Source organism: Zonotrichia albicollis, chromosome 6 (assembly GCF_047830755.1).
Source record: "Zonotrichia albicollis isolate bZonAlb1 chromosome 6, bZonAlb1.hap1, whole genome shotgun sequence".
NCBI lineage: Eukaryota > Metazoa > Chordata > Aves > Passeriformes > Passerellidae > Zonotrichia > Zonotrichia albicollis.
In genome coordinates, this window is record NC_133824.1 from 43,231,256 (window position 1) to 43,249,075 (window position 17,820).

Here is a 17,820-nt window from a genome sequence, read left to right on the forward strand (position 1 = left end):
TTTTTGTATTCCACAAGAAAGGCTAAGAAATAAGAACACTATGAAGGCCTTTAGAGAAATTTCCTTGACACCTATGATTTTGTAACAACCATAATCTACTTTTGGCCCCGTATATACATCTTTAGGTATTCTTTGCTGCAGTGATTAAACCGTGTGGTTCTGTTAGAGCTGTGGTGATGTTTGGTCAAAGGTTGGACTCCATGACCTGGGAGGCCTTTTCCAACCTTAATGATTCTGGGATTCTGTTAGGGCTGCTCATTTTCTGAAGTGTTCACAGCCATGAGGAGGAGCAGACACTGATTAGTTCAGTGGTTTCCTAAGACCTTGTGTTGTGTCAGTTGTGGGTATTATTTCTGATCATTGTCCTCACAGTGGTGTGAGTGTTGCTGGCTTTGAGTGACAGGTACTGATATAAAATAATATATAGAAGCAAGAAATTAAATGAGCACATCTCCTTGAAAAATGTTTAAAATGGGTGCTTTGCTTTTGATTAATAATTAACATTGCTTAGTTTCTCTAGGCCTAAAGGAATTATTACAGCAGCACGCCTGTTCCATTATACTTCAGGTAGTACCAGGTTTTTCATTATTAAGCCCTGTATTTTTAGTTTGTTTGGTAATGTGGCTATAAACATTGATTCCAGCCGTGAACTTGCCAGGAAAAGATCTCAGCTTAGTAGAGACTTAAAAAAAATTATTTTAATTTTTAAATAGTTCAGCTACTTGATAGTTAGCAGGGGGAATGGAAGCCTGGGATAACTCTTCAGAGAGAGAGCTAGTGATCAGAGCACGGCCTTCTCACTGAATATTATGTTTTATGTTGTTTATTTCCTGTCACAAAAAAAATGCTGCTGGAAGATAAGCAGAGAAAGTTGGGGTGAGGAGCGTGACAAAGGAGAAACTTCATATCCTTAATGAATATCTGGTTCAGTATTAGAATAATGCAGTTCTCACTGTAGTTCGTTGTGGCTCCTGATATGGAGGTCAGAGCTCAGTTTAGATTGAGAGAGAAAAAATGGCCAGGATTGGGGAGAAGAATTTTTAGTTATGGACCATTACTAAGAAATGTGGCAAGGAGTGAGAAGATAAGAGGCAGTGAGCACAAACTAAAATACAAAAGTTAAAAAAATAAAGTTATATAAGAACAAATGCTCTGACTGCAGGTGGTCAGACACTGACATAGGTAGTCTAGAGAGGTTGTGGAGCTTCTATCCTTGGAGCAATTTAAAGCCTGACTGGGCATGGTCCTGGTCAACCTGCAGTAGCAGACCCCTCTTTGGGCAGGGGAGTTGGGTTAAAGAATCTGCAGAGGTGCTTTTCAGCCCCAGCTGTTCTGTGCTTCTTTGAATAATAACACTACTATTAATGAATTGATGTGGATCAAGATTCAGACTTTGGTGCTTTCTCAGCTTTGCATTGCCTTCTGCCTGGTGGAACAGCCTGAGTGAGCATAGAGATTGACAAACATCTCCGTGGATGCTTATGCCTCTAAAACTTTTGGTGAATTTTAACCCTCCTGCTACCCATGTCAACTACTCAAGTAATACAGAGTTACTTTATAGTTTCCTATGCCAAACTGTCTTTGAAAATCCTTTGAAGGCCTTAACCTGGCTGCTTTTTTTGCTTTTTCTTCTTTTTCTTTCTCAGTGATTTCTAGCGGGATCTGCCCTTGAAGTGAGAAGGAGGGTGCAAGAGGAGGCAAATATTTCACAGAGATACTGGTGAGATAGTTGGGAGACTTTCTGCTCTTTTCTTCCTGTAACAAACCCCAAAGGGCTGCAGAGTTCCAGAGGTGTAACCAACAAGTGAGACAGGACTGAGATTTTGAATCCTACTGCTAGAATTTTTCATGTATGGAGCACTGCTCTGTCAGTGACTCAAATGTAGAAATAAGAACAGAGGCTAGCTGTGAGCTGAATAAGGTTGCAGAAGGCTTAATGCAACTTTTACTGAAGTGATATTCTTCATACTATTAACTGCAGAAGCTCATGTTCTTTCCTATTATTCCAAGAATGAAAGATCTGACCAATACTGAAGAGCATTTTCCCAGCATTAGAGACCTCCAGAAGGAATAAGACAGTGATGGTAGAGGGGCTTACATCTTCCCATTCAACAGCAGCTTCATGTTCTGACCCAGAAACTTGACAAAAATCTCTACCTTGTCAGAAGCCCAGCATGGGAATCTGGAGAAGAACCCAATTTGACATAAACAGGCAAAAATGCTACTATGCTGGAGAAAATTAGGGAACCAAACCCTTCACTTAAGATATCATCAAGGAAAATGTGTAGTGATGAATTAGTTACATCATGTAGGTTTATTCTTTGACAACAATCCCCTCTTTTTCTTCCTCTCTGAGCCTTTCTCTAGTGCAAAGCCATGAGACTTTGAAAGCTGCACCCCAGTCCTTGCAGGAATTAGCCAAAACCACAGCCCAAGGTGGCCTTTGAAAACTGAAATTTCCTTAGACCACAATGGAACTGGTGAGTACATTTTGACACAACTCCTCTTTGATTTCTTCACTTATATTTTAAAAATAAGACTACTGTAAAACTTAACTTCTTTTCCTCCCACCTTCACCTTTTTCAGTTCTGGCGTAACACACACAGAGACAGCAGTGTTCCAAGCAAGGAGGTTTTTTTTGTGTGCGTGTGCATTAAAATGGTACATTTATTTAATGAAGACACCTTGGGGCTCAAACCTCATCTTCAAATCACAGTATAAAAAATTTAATACATGTATAGTGTGTGTGAATGGTTGCCACTGAAATCTGTGAAAGGAAACTGAAAATATCTGGTGCACACATACTTAATAAATATTTTTTTTTTTAATTTCTGTGATGATTCAGTGCCTTAGCACTATGATTCTGGTAAAAAAAATTAGTGAGCTTTGTAAGGGGTTTTAACAGTGAAATATTCAGTATAACCTTCTCTTCATGACTTTCCTTGCATGCATATATGGTTTGTTAAAGTGAGAATTGTTTCCTTGTTTGTGCACTGTTTAGCACAAAAAAAAATCCCACACACAAAATATCTGGGGGATCTTTGCTCTATTTTGGAGCATGTAAAATTGTAAATATTAACTGACAAACCCAAAAGCAAGTTACATTTAGTAAGGTAATCACAGAGAAAATCACAAATTTAACTAAGGATTGTAACATCTCATTGTATGCTAATACAGATTTGCAGGTACTTTGCCAGCTTGGAGAATTCAGATCACATTTAGGATCCAAGTTCTCTATGCAGTGCAAGGGCTGAGTTAAGTACAAAAGAGAAAAATCCAAAAAGAATGTAATTCACTTGTGAGAATAAGGAGAGGAAGGTGGACCAAATTGGCCAGAGCAGTTGATGTCAAATAGCAAGGAAGGATCATGGCTTTGATTCTGCCCCTTGAACAGAAGTTCTTAACTCTATGGTTAGGTGCTTTGCCTAAATTAGAATTTTCTCAAAAAAGCAGTAAGGGAAGAGTGTTTACTCACATGCCTATTCAATTCTTCAGAAGTAATTATTTATTAAAGTGAAGAGGAGCCTGGTTATTTTTTTCTACATCCTTGACTAAACACCCTAAAGCAATGGGCAACAGATTTGATATTTTCTTTGGCTCTTTTGTTGTACAGTGCATAGTAAAACCCACGTGTTCTTTGAGCTTGTTCTACAGAAAACAAAACCTGGATGGCAAAATATGCAATCTCACCTACACTGAGCAGGTTGATGATAAAACACCTTTCAGCTGCATTCTGGGGGGGAAACCAAGCCCACCTGAGTGTTATTTTGGGGTGCTGAGACTGTGCATTTGCCAAGGGAAAAACCTTTAGCATTACTTCCCTCCTTCCACACTATTATAGCAGATTCTTCTGTTGCATGTATATGGTTACTCTTCAAATGGAATGAAGAACTTAATAATACTAACAGAAATTAATTTTCAACTTTACTGGCATTGAAATCTAATGTTTGTCTGGAAACAAACCTTTATTGAGCAGTACTTTACAGCTAAGGAGCAGAAATCAACCTCTGTGGCTTTCAGTAAACTAGAACACATTTAAACCGTGTGCCCTAAGAGAGACTCTCATCCTAAAATCTGTCTCCAAGCAAGGAATTACACCTTTTGTGCAATGTGCTGAAGCTTAAGTATTGATATTTGGACTGAGTTACCCATATGGATGCTGTTCAACACTGTTCTAGTGGTACCATAGAAGTGAACACAAAGATGTGCTCTGCTAAAAAAAAAAAAAAAAGAAAATCTTATGCATCTCTGCTTTTTAAAGTGTCTTTGTGAGAGACACTTTTTTTTGGATGTAACAATAAATTCTATGAATGGGAGCTGTGAGTCTGCATGCATGTGTTAGTTTCTCATAGTACTGAACACAAATATCTGTTCCAGAGCCCTTCTGGGAACAGATTTATTAAACAAAAAGAATAACTCATTTTGTGGAAGGAAAAACATTGTCTACTGTCAATGTTATTACAAATAAAGCTTGAATTGTTTCTTTTCAGTTTTTATTTCAGTTTATTGCATTTCCTTCAGTTAGTGGCATTCTGGTGAACGTGATGAAAATCTTGCCTCCTGCAAGAGTACGTGTGTGAACCATAACCGAAATCCAGTTTTGTCAAAGTTTTTGGAAGTGTGAATGTTCATAGAACATTCAGAATAGTTTGGCACAATCTCCAGTGTGAACACACATGAAAATACTAGTTAATACTATCAAAATGTGACATTTTGTTGTTTCTGTTTTCATTTATAGATCCTGCCTGTTCTGCAGCTGTTCCTTGTTATACAAGCTGACTAGAAACTGAAGAATAAACATGAGGAAGAAAAGAATAATAGTACTATCTTAACCTGCTCTTTTGATTTTCCAAGTTCACATATCAGCCCTTTGCACTAAATGTATGTCTGTCTAGTACAAATCCCATCCAAGAGCACTTCCAGGTAACATTATTCTAATTAGCAGACCCAGCAGACCGATGTTCCCCACAGAAGTAAAAAATCACCAAATGTCTGTTATTCCTGACTGGTCTGTTTTTTTTTTTTTTTTTTTTTTTTTGTTAAAACCAACCCAAAAACTCACATCTGAATATTTTCAAATCTACAAATACAGTTTTGCTGGAAGTAGGGAAAGGTCAGAAGACCTTTTGGTATGGACCAAAGGTGCTTGGTGGATAAAGAGTTTCTAATGAGAAGTTATTACATGCCAACTTCTCTTGTTAAATTTTTTGCATGGGATTTTTAAAGGGCAGAACTTCCCACCTGTCTTATGCTGTGCTATAAAACACCATAACTCTAGATGGAAGGTAGGGGGGTTTGTCCACAATGCTGTTAGCTGAACTGTAAAAGCATTGATCCTTATTAGATAAAAAATATGAGAAATGTCACCCATAAGATGTCAGTGTTCCTTATGCCCCTCAATTGTGCTAATGCCTCCATGCCTCCTGGGTGGGAGCAATCCTGTTCTTCACCTGCTCAACACCCACACTACACAGAGAAATTATTGGATCCTTTCAAGCAAAACATTAGAAAATTTTGCATGGGAGCCGTGGTGGAGGTATGAGATCGAGGAGGCTTCTTGAATTGTTCAGCACAAACTGAAATGTGCAAGTCTGTGGTTTTCGGGACAATACCTGTTTCAGTACTCTAAATGGCTAGATGGGAATGATTTCTTTTTCCTTCATTAAATTTAGACTCATGGCTTATGAAATACTGAGCAAAATGGCTGTACCTTCACAGCTACCACAGGAGAGCCTGGAGTGGGGCTCTCCAAGTGAACTGTTTCTAAAATGGCACAGTTTTGGTTCTTAGTAAATCCACTTCAAAACCAGTATCAATGACAACCAAAGAGCACTCGAATCAAGCTGAAACCGATCGTAGCTTGTGGTTCTGAGATGTCCATTGCAATTCCAAGTCCTGGGTTGTTTGGTGGGTTTTTTTCAGGCTTGGTGAGTTGTGTTTGAACAGGCAATCTAGGGAGTGTTTCACGGTGCTGTCTGTCTCAGTCTGTATGAGGCAGAATTGATTTCTTGCATTGGGCAAAATGTCTTGCTATGGAGAGAGACACTGAAACTTTAGAATGTTTTTTCTCCTGTCTTGGAAATATAACATCAAGCTGTGGACTCCAAAACTGCTGGATTGGTGGGGTGTGAAGTCTTTTCATTCTGGAAAAAAAAAAGCATGGCTAATAACACTTCTTAATGGCTAAGTAATAAGAAAATAGGCATGGCTAATGGGATGGGGGGACCATAATTTTATGCAGTGTACATATAATAACAGACTGTTCCTGCTGAGATGCAGTAGAATAAGCAGAGAGTAATAAAAAGTAGGATAATTTTGAGTTATTAGCCCAAAATTTAGGAGAAGAAATCTCTCAACAGATGACATGTGTGTCAAAGCTGGGAACCAGAGCCAACAGGCTGCATCAATCACAGGGTCAATTGTTCTGATTTTAAGAGAAGGAATTGTTTGGGCAGCCTTCGAGAGCTTCACATAAGTATCAGATTGTAATTCTAGCTTTAAATTTCTTACTTAAACCAAACCCCAAGTCCAACCCCCCTGGGGGTCTCTCAGCACTGCTAATGCACCCGTCAGTGCACATTCCAAGCAGCATGTGTATCCAGCAGACAATAGAGATTGTTGTGGTGGCAGGCAAAATATGCAGTGGGTTGCAGTAGCAGGATCACATCCCATATATTTTTAATATGATGTATGGCTCATGTTTCAAAAACTGATTATAACTAAAATTAGGGTATAAAATATTTGACTTTGATTGATATTTGCATCCAATCTAATGCCTTCATTTGTTCTGTAGTTTCATTTGAAACAATCCTATGTACAAAATGTTATGTCAGCTGAAGCTTAGCAACTGTTATTTATCTCTTATAGTCTTGCTGGAAACTTCTCAGCAGTTTACAATATTTAGTTAGGATATTTGAAGAGACCTAAAGGATTATTATAAAGAAGCAAAGCTAGGTTTGGCAAGGAGCCTTTCTTTTGTCTCTGAAACCTTCTGCAGTAAATTTAGAACAGAAGAGCAGTTCTCTGGAGTAAAAATATATGTATTGCTGGCTACAAGTGTATGTTTGCTGCTTCACAATTTTAGAATTAGATGATGGACTTATTTAGTAGACATTGGAGAGTAAAAAGTAAAACCTCTAATTTAAAACATTCCACATTACCACATTCCAAGAAAAACATGGACCGGTGAACAAAACCAGCAGTATTGTAATAAGAAAACAACTAGGTACATTTTTTCCAAAACCTAAACCTAGAAATCTAAATGTATGAGTTACTGGCTAAAAAATCCCATTTTCATGTCTCAGTTTCTTCATGAACTGAAAAAAAAAAACAACTCAGACTTCAGAAAATTAAAAAAATAAGATCTAAGACTCCAGGTCAAGATTTAGAGCACAGTTCTGATATTATAAAAATCTTTTTTGAACCTTAATGTTGCAATGTTTTTGTTAATTTAAAAATGTTTGGGTTTTTTCTTTATAGGTGATTTAATGTTAAAGCATTTTTTTTTAATGTAAAGCTAAGATCCTTTTGGCAATTAAAAAAAAAAAATTAATACATGACTCTTCATTTAGATGCTCATTGTTAGCTTTAAGCACAGGGTAACATTCCAGCCCAGCTTTCTACAGCATCAGCTTAATTTGAGTTTTACTGAATCCTAAGTGCAATAATGCATGGAAGTGAGACTGGAAGATTGTGGGAAGATCAAAGGGACAGAAAAATTGAGATTCTTGAATCCCTGAAAACCAGATTCTTGAATCCCTGCTCTTAAGAAGAGTGCTAAATCTGCTTTGCTTTGACTTTCTTAAGGGATTTGCAGAACAAGAGGATCTGTACCTGTGCAAGAGGCACAGCCGAGAGGAAGACAGGTACAGATCCTGGAACACAACTGCAGAGATACTTGTTTGTATTAATGGAAGGCCCTGAATATGGATAAAAACCATTGTGAGGAAGGCAGGGCATTTTGGAAGATTTTGGAAGAGGTACAATCTCCTCCTCCCAGACATCACTGTGCTGCTTGGTGTAGCTCACCCTCTCTTGAATATTTAAGAAAATAGTTGTGATCAGAGATGGATCAATAGCTGTGTGAATGACATGGATAGAAGGAAGGATGTAGCACTGAGAGATGCTTTGGAATCAACAAGGCTCCACACTACTGCTGTGATTTTGGCAGGACAATATTCTTTTCCAAACTCATAAGGACTTTCCTCTTGCAGTAGTCCATGTCTCTAGATAAGCATCAGCTGCTTTCTATCAGGCAACTTCTCTTATGTCTAATCCTTCTTGCTTCATTCACATGGAAGGAACAGAATTATTGGACTACTACCCACTGGTTGGTACATCTGTATGATTCTACTGGTATGTGCAGATCTCTAACACATTACAGTCAGTCACTTCCCTGTGGCACCTTTCATGGATCCCTGTTCCAGAATTCATATTTAGTTATCTTCCTATGCCCCAGAATATCTCATGAGGGCAAAATATTATTTTAAAGTAATATTTCACTTTTGAAAGGGTGATGGGGCAAAGGGTCCTGGATCCAGGCTTGCTCAGCTGTTTGAGCTCTTGCTGTTTATGGATAGATCAATATTAATCAGAAGGACACTGCATGTAAAATATAATCATCTTTGTGATTACATCCTTTATCTCCCTCTTGAAAATCTAGTCAAAAGGCAGCCTCTTTACTATGCTCAGTGCTTTGTACAAGTCCATGACAGACCAGAAAAAAACACCAAAATGTGGTGTGTCAAATGCAGCTCCCTTGGGAGGGTCAGTGTGACTGCTCCATTATGTGCCCTGACCTTCATTGCCTGAAGGACAAGGATTTTGTTCTTGGATCTGTTTCTCTCAACCTCTGCCTTCCCATTTTGACACGTGTTATAAATACAAGTGCCATAAATAGCTGTTTAAATAACCAGCCTGTATTGTCTCATTGCACTTGCTGTGATGTACAGGGAAAGATAGATCTTTGATACATGATTAGCAGTATATGAATTTAACTATAGCCCTTCAAGGTAAGAAATATGGTTTGATGAATAATTTCTTCATATTTAGAAAATATGGAATCCAATTCCAAGTTAGCTGTAGATTTTTTATGTAACAATAGGATGAATCACTTATGAGTTCACCTGATAAAAGTGGTATGAGGTTAAGCTGATGCTCCTAAACTGCTTGGGAATGCACACAGCAGGTTGCCACTATTCAGAGTAGCCCTGACTGAAAAACCTCCACCCCAGCATCTACAGGGGCACATTGCTTACTGTGCCATAGTGGCAGCACTGTGAGCTTTTCCATGTTGGAGCTTACTTTTGGGAATGTGCAGCATTAGCTCAGCAAGGCAGTGGACCATAGGAAAAGTAGGTCACAGCTACTGGGATGAATAAGAGGGATACTTCTTGGAGTCCAAGTTTCTTAGCTGGGTGTCTAAAAGTCTTGAGGGGTTTAAACAAGTTTGTATCCAAATAAATTTCATGTATGACCTGGGGTTAATACCACTGCAGAACCCCAGATTGGCATGAAAAACCAGTGTCAATCCATGCTGACAAGTTAACTGAATTACTGTATGTATTCAAAGTTTTCTCTTCCAGCCTTTGGTCTCTTCTCATTTTTTTCCCTCTTCTGTTTTCACCTCAATTTATATGTGCTGTATTTTCCGTCAATTTCTCCTTTCCCTTTCACTGGCCTCTAGGTAGGAGATGGAACAGGTAATGTTGTTTGGGTTTGGACCAATATTTTTCATATCTGATATTCAGTTCTTTTAAATTAGGCAAAACTTATTGCAACTAAGAAGTGGAGGCATCTTTAATTCAGCTGACACACAGGTTATTGTTATAAGGACTGCATCTGTGGTTGATATCCTGCTAAGTGATGCAATTATTCCACATTGCTAGGAAAACTGGAGTGCAAAGCACACCCACCATAAGGCTTAAGGCAATGTGCAGTATGAAAACATTTTGAAATATTTATTACAAAAAAAGTCTAACATCTAAAGAGAAAAAGAAATTCAATCCATGCAGTCCAAATGAGATGAAATTCTACCTAAGAAAATTGCAAAAAAAAATGCAGTAAATCTGAAGCCAATAAAATATATTTTTGGTTATGACCTAAGAAACTATCATGTTGTTGCATTACAATTGAATAAAATAGGAAACTGGGTTATTGTCTGAGTGATAAACCCTTTGTGAGACATTGAAGTTCACTGAAGATTATTCCTGTGTTTTCCCTCACATAACTGTTACTATCATTTTATGAGTTGCAAGCAAAATGTGCACCTCAAGTCATGCACTCTTAAAAAAACCAGCAATATAATCTATTTAGAGAAGGCCTGAAGCATTTTCAGAACAAGTACATCATTTTTAAAGTTTTTCCATGGGGAATTACTTATAAAAATATGTATCTTTTGGGATTTGAACCAGGATATTTGTTAATTATTGCTGACATGCCCCCCATAACACCATAAGCTCCCTCAAAGGGCAGGAAAAGAGAATCGGTCTCCCTTAATCACCAAGTATAAACCAAATAAATTTAGCAGCCACCTCTTGCTATCGAGGCAACAAACTGATACATTCAGAGTTCCCTAATGACTTAAATGTATAAAAACTAACAGGAAAAAATAGTGCTGCTGCATGTTGTCAGGTTGAAACCTCAACTGGTTTTATTTTTTAGGGCACTTTCCAGAGCTACCCACTGGCTCAGAGAGCTGCAAGTGGGGTGAAACCAAAGGTTGTCTAATCAGTCAGAGGGATCACTTGTGTCACAGAGGGAGCTAAATTGACTTGCAGGTGTAGTGAATGAGGCCTCCAAGGAATCAGGAGAGGGGACAAGGCCTGAATGCATTTAATATCTAGAACAGCATTTTGAAAACATGAGATATCTTGCTATTTTGGGAATTTTAAAAATAAAGATTAACACCCAAGGATTTCCACAAAGAATTGGTGTAGAATATCCATGAAGGGTGCTGTATGTCATCTTCAACTTTGTGCAACTCCTCTGAACATCCAACTTCTGTTAAATCAAGTATAACATGCAATTTTGGCCTATATGACTATTTTCCTTCTGTTTATCCTCATCCATTGATTTGTGTTGAGTTCTTCAGGTAAGAATAAAGTGAATACTTACTTAAAAGAAGTTTTCTAGCATGGTTCCATATTTTTATAGACTGATAGTATGATAGCTTTGTAGACTCCCAGGGGGCACTGAGGTTATATTGCACTATTTGCTTCATAAATTTCTAAAAGAGACAAAGTCACTCCAGGTTGTCCCATGCTATTAAAACTGTATTTGGCTATGAGAGGGAAGAAACTTAACCATGTGCTTTACATGTAATATATCAAAGCCATCCATCAACACCAGCTCACTTGAATCTTGACTGAGTTTGAAGTCCTGTGTTTTGCAGAAAAGGGCTTGAAACCAGATGAGTTTTATGACAAATGTTTCTCACAATGTTAGATGCAATCCTTTTGTATTTATTTATATTTTTATCCTGGAGAATGTTTAGATTCTTATGGGAATGGGAGCTCATTTCCAACTGACTTTATTTAAAGTTATGAATCTGCATTGGTTCAATGACCCTTGCACACAGGGTTTTAGTACAGGAGACACTTAAAATCACTGTCAAATTACACATAGGCCTTCACACTTGCACATACTAGAAGAAAAATTTGTGTTGTGCTTTTACTTTTCTGTTTATTGTTATTTTTTCTGACAATTTAAAGGAATAAAAGACTGATGTCATTTATCTATACAGGAACATGTAAAAGAATTATAATCACTGTGGTGATGTTCATCCAAGATTATTTAATCCACTGATTTGCTTTAAAGAATGCATTTTCAATTTTAATTTTCAAATGCTTCAGCAAAGAGATGAAGCTGAATGAGAGTCTTGTTCTGCTGCAATCTCTAACTTTTGCAGTTCAAATTTATCAATCTGTTATATTTTTGTAAGTACAGATTCAAACACCATAACCTTCCTCTGTATTCATCTGATTCTTCTACTTTTGCCTTCCAGTATTTAGGAGCTGTCTAAATAGTAGAACTTTTGTTCAGGTACGTTTTAATGTTCTTTGGAACAAACTTGAAAGACATTTAATGCTTTATCCACAGGAAAAATTGAATTAATTTACTCTTTCCACTTCAAAACTCCTCTAAACCCCTGTTCAGTCATCTGCTCACCCTGGAGCCAGCTAAGGTTCACAGCTACTAGATTATTGCCCAATGAAGTTCCTAAACATGTATTGTTAAAAGTCTGTTAAGTAAGATTGTACAATAGGTTGATTACATGTCTGGGGCTTGAATTTTGGAAATTTGACTTCCAGGTTTCTAATTCAATCAGTGTGTCTATTGTTTCACATATAAATATATAATATATATGAAGGAACAATAAAGGGAAATCAAAAGAGTATTTTAAAGTTCTTTTCTAAAACAAGAGAACCCTTCTCAACACTGAAAAACACAACCTTTCATTCCTTTCTTGGTCTGAATTAAAGAAGAAACAACTTGCAGCTGCAAAAAAACTCAATGATTTTTGTGCCTTATAAAACGATAACGTAAAAATCATTTTACTCAAGATTTTTAAGAACTTTTAAAACTTTCCAAAATATTGTCATCGCATACCTATTTAAGGTCTTATTTGAAATTTAAGTTTATTGAAATTGAAATGCTTACTAATTGAAACTCAAATGCTTACTTTTTCGGGAGTGTCCCTGCAGGATCTACAGAGCAACCTATGTTTATCTAATAATTTTGGATATTCACTTTCCTAAAAATTTATTTTCATACTTGATACTTTTATTTCATAAACTCTTTCTTCACTCAAGTTATATATCACTTTTCATTGAAGTACATATATTTTTTGACTGAACAACCTTGTTACCTGATGTTACCAAACAGATCAAACTCTCTCCAAGGGGGAAGGTTGTCTCCATTCTGAGAATTGCAGGCAGCGGTCTTAGTCAGGAATTCCCATTTCTTTAAGGGTTTTTTTATACTTTTTGATTTTTCCTTTTTTTTTTTTTTTTAAGAAAACCCTATGTAAATGCACTTCAGTAAACAAATAATCTTACAATCCCCCAAAAATCCCAGGGTTTATGCTACTGTTCCATATCACACGAGGGTGTTAGGCCCTCTGCCAATGTTAATCCATTCCATATTAGAAACCTAAAACCTCTCAGATGTATTAGGCAGCCTACCAACACAGCCGTTCTGTGCTGGAATTTGGCTTAATTCCTCACAGTCATCCCTTTGCACTTCTTCAGCAAGGAGAAGGCTGGGGTTCCTAAGAGCTTGCCATCGGTGGCTGCTGAGATTTTTGGTTGCAGTGGAGTTTCATTAAAGCTGTTACTGGAGCCATGGGCTTTGCCATCCAAACTGCACTGGTCACTACTGAAAAACTGAAGGTTTCATGCCACAGAGTCAGAACATGCTATATTTGCCAGCACATACCACAGTTATTTCCTTTCCTAAGCCTGTGGAAATAGACACAAATGATAATTGTTAGCAAATGTCGTGTGCTGTACTGTTTGCAGAGAGGCTTACATAATTAATGAGCAGCCCAGGGATACTGATGTTCACTGAACTATTGTTAGTCTGAAACACCTCAACACCTGTTTGCTTTTTTTATCAATCTGTCTTTACAAAGCTTTGAAAATGATGTCATAATGACACCAACATACAGAGCAAGCAGTGATTTTTGTTTTCTGGATTCCACAGACTCCAGGGGAAAAGTAGTGCCTACTGATTTATTCAGATGAAGCAAACATTCCATTTTAAAATATAAATGGGTGTTAACAAATGTTAGCCAGCCTCTAGCCTGACATCCCTGTTTAACATAGTCCTGCTATAAATTGTATCATGATATCATGGTCCTAAATTTTGAGGACACTAAAAGAATCCATTCCAAGGGCTAGATGCAATTTCAAGGCTTGCTTTTTCCCTAAATTCTCTTCATGCCAGAGGTGAATATAAGCTAACTGAATTATTTCACCCTCTACATCATCAGCCAAACAACTTGAAGAGCAGTTGCCATTTTTAGATAATTAATACCCTAAATCAATTCATGTTTATCTGGGTGTCCCTTACGCAATCTGTTTCTGTTATCCAACACAACAGCTGGGTATAATTTATTTCTGGCTTATCTGGCAGCTTACAGGCATAGAATTTAAACTTACTTATTCTTCAAAAGTGTTGTAAAACAGTTACCATGAAAGTATCCCCTTCTAGCACAGAGTTCTGTTTTGTCTGAGTTGTGTTGGATGTTTTGAACCTTTTTTCACCCAACCTAGGGGCCTCTAAACACCTATGTATTTTGTAGAACAGGAAAATGCCATCAGATGATATTCCCAGTATTTACCCAGCTAACAGCTTCATAGGATAGAGCTGAGATTTTGGGAACATGCATACATGTACTTAAGAAAAGGATTTAAAGGACAGAGCTGCAGACCTGTAAATACTGTCAGGTGCTGCTCTGCTTAAAGGAATTTAAGATGGGGCTGAGGAGTGGCAAATGGGATAGAGCTGCTGGGGAATGGGTGTCAGAGCCTGCCTAAGACCTTCTGCAAATCTGGTCTGAAGATGTTGTGCTATAAGTGGAAGCACAGCAAAGCTCTTTGACAGCCTTGACAGCACCACTTGAGGAGGAGTGTGGCAGGAGTGGTGACAAGGAGTGCTTTACATTTGTGGTCACACACACCTTATCCCATGCTCCAAGTTTCTGTACTTCCTACCAGTGACCAATGGCATGGATCCATCTGCATGATGCTTTTAATAGCTTTAAAGCACATGGAATCCAATATCTTCTTCTGGCTGGCTATCCATGTCTGACAGGATGTGCAGGGCTGCTGGCCAGAAAGCTGATTGACTTTTGGTGTCTTGGGGGCCAAGGCTCAAAAGGCAAAGAGGAACACTGGCCCAAAATTTCTAATCAGCAATGAAAAAACTAAAGATCGATCTCATTCAAGTGAAAAGGTAATTAAAAAGAGATACTATGTGTTTATGAATAGTATTAAACAAATATACCAAAATGTTAGTAAGCTCATTTTTCAAAAGAAACTTACATGCATGGAGTGAAAAATGTTTGTATTTAAAAGTTGCTGTAGTAGGTTTTTGTTTTGTAAAACACATTTCTTAAGAAAAAGAACATGCCATATAAACACAAACATACACACACACACATCTGCACACACATACTTCCCAAACCCGTGAGATGTCTGTTTGAAAGATGTCAGTTCTTTCAGTGACTTAAAGTTTCTTCAAGGCAGAAAACTATGGAAGATACTGTATAGCTGAACATCTGTCTTGTCATGTAGGCAGATATTAGGATTAAATTAACTAGAAATGAATAGAATGATATATGACAGGGTGCAGATGTCCCAGCCACAGTGTGATAATTTCATTGCAAAACTATGTAATGAATTCCATACATTACAGAAACACAAATATACCACTTTAGGTAATTGTGATGAAAAGGTATAATATGGAATGGATAAACAGATGGTGTACCCAAAGGCATTTTTCGTTTACTGTTGCTCTCCAGTCATTTTGAAATTACTTTATTTGGTTTACTGTACATCTATTATTACATCCTTTTCCTTCTTTTTAATTTTTTTTTTATCCTCTTAGCTCTCCTGAATCTGGATTCCATGAGGAGCTTTAAGGGCCATTTTGCATGTCTGCTTCTGATAGATTGGTTAGCTCTTATTTTCTTTTGTAAACTGTACATAACTGGGCTACATCTGAAGCCAACATTTCCGTGACTTCAGCACAAATTGGATTGATTCTGGTAGCTTTTTGCCTTTACATATTTTCTAAATTGGCACATGCTGCATCTGTGCTACTTGAATTAGCAGTACTGTGTCCGGTTTTCGGCTGTTTGGAGGGCCTGGAAAGGCCCGGAGTGGCCTTGGGGCAGCCTGCATATCAAAGGACGAGAAGAGGCTTCAGTTCTTCTTTCGGTCTCTATGTTTATTAATTGTTTATCTAAAAGATTTTCTTTCGGCCCGACAGAGGTCTGCTCAGCAGCCAGCCATGAGCACACTGTGCTGCCCTCCGGACAGTCACCTATCTTTATACCCAAAGTTGCGTGTACAATATTTATCATTTTTCCCCAATACCTTTTTCCCTTATTGCCCGGTGCACTTTTAGTAACAACCAATCTCAAAGTGCCACCATCACCACAGAAGATGGAGGAGAAGAAGAAGAAGAAGAAGGACAGGACACGCCCCAATTCCTCCATCTTACTTCTCTAAACCCCCTGTACAGAAATCCTAAACCCTGTGTCTCACCCTCTAATTAACTAATCCCTTCACCATTCACCCCAGCGAAATCCTCCTATCCCCACACAAGTGTCGTCTCCTGTGTAGGGTCAAAGTCCAGCCACCAGACACTTCTGGCAACATTCCAGGACTCCCGAGCCCCCCAAGGGTGGTCTCGGTGACTCGGCACCTCAGTCCTGAGGTGCTGAGATCCCACAGTACTGTTCATATTTTATCACAGATTATTGGCAAATTTTCCTTTATTACCTGGAAATGGGTACATTGGATAGCATGAGAAGTTCAGCTGAGGCCTAACCATTTCCAGCGGGAATATTAAAATGGGATTACATGAAGATATACGTTACGATATGATTATTTGACCATCCTGAAAAATAAACCCCTTTTTTTACACCTGTCAACAGGTGTTTTTAAGTGCTACAAATAGTTAAATCTGCAACATGGCTTTCAATCATTGGCCTCCTTTGGAGAATATATCCAGCTCTTGAAATTTGGATGTCCATAGATGAACTTTAGGGAGATCAATAGCTGAGGTGCTCCAGGTAGAAACTTAAAATCTGTTCACTGCATCCATATTTGCCTGTTCTTGGAGGCTGGACTGAGGCCCACTTGAAAATACAAAATCTTAGTTCTGCTGTTAACTGCAGATTAATTGGCTCATCAACCCAAAAAGTAATATAAAAATATTTTCAAATGCAGTAGAGATCAGGAAAAAAACCATCTGCAATAAATTATTATTTATTTTTTGCCGTTATCATCTTGATTCATATTCCAGTATCCCAGCAATAGTATCTGAAGCATTGGTGTTCACTTGCAATAAAGAGATTTTGAGGTTATCAAGAGCTTCAGTTCCAATTCAGTATTTAATCACCTGCCAAAGATATTTATTGCTGTGTATTCTCCAATTCCATGGATGTTCCCTCTTAATTATTAACCATGTCTCTAATTTTAGATCTATTTTTTAAGAGAAAAATCTTTAGTAAATGAAACAAAACAGGCGAGTGTTGTCAGCTGATTTTATTTCTATCCTAAAGCAAATCAGTGACTAAATATGGCAGCATTTTTATTGCCACCAGTACAAACACATGCAAGCACCCTACATATTTCAATCATTTCTGCAGTGGTTGGTTTTATTGCTGGGTTTAATCGCTTTAATTCAATGCAGTTTATACAGTGGTTTGATGTAGGTCCAGTTCCAGTAAATTAAAATGTTAACACACTGGTTACTAGAGTTTTACTTCATACCTGCTTGTTTCATTTTCAGGTTCGATGTTACTTTTTTCTGTTACTTGAGCTTTCAAAGGAAGGGAATCTATTTAGAAGCATATGTTTTAAAATATGGAGACAGCACAGTTCATTTTCTCACGATGAAAGCATATTTTGGATAATCATTTTTTTCCAAACAGATGCCCAGTTTATCTCACTTAAATCAACTGTTTCTGACTGGACCAATTCCTGGATGAGTTAATTGAGCATGGCTAAACCAAAAATGCTGGACTAATCCAAGGAAATAGGAAGAGGTGATGACTGTGAAGATTCTCAGCTTTCAGTAAAGGTG

General features: G+C 37.7%; 1 long non-coding RNA gene across 1 annotated transcript in view; it reads left to right on the plus strand.

Moving 5' to 3' along the window:
* LOC141729383 (uncharacterized) overlaps positions 1-4,979 on the plus strand; it is a 51,835-nt gene extending 46,856 nt beyond the window's left edge. Inside the window, exons 3-4 of the long non-coding RNA XR_012580871.1 lie at positions 1,647-2,480; positions 4,739-4,979. This is a non-coding gene — a long non-coding RNA (uncharacterized LOC141729383). The remainder of the gene's footprint in view (positions 1-1,646; positions 2,481-4,738) is intronic.
* The last annotated feature ends 12,841 nt before the right edge of the window (positions 4,980-17,820 follow it).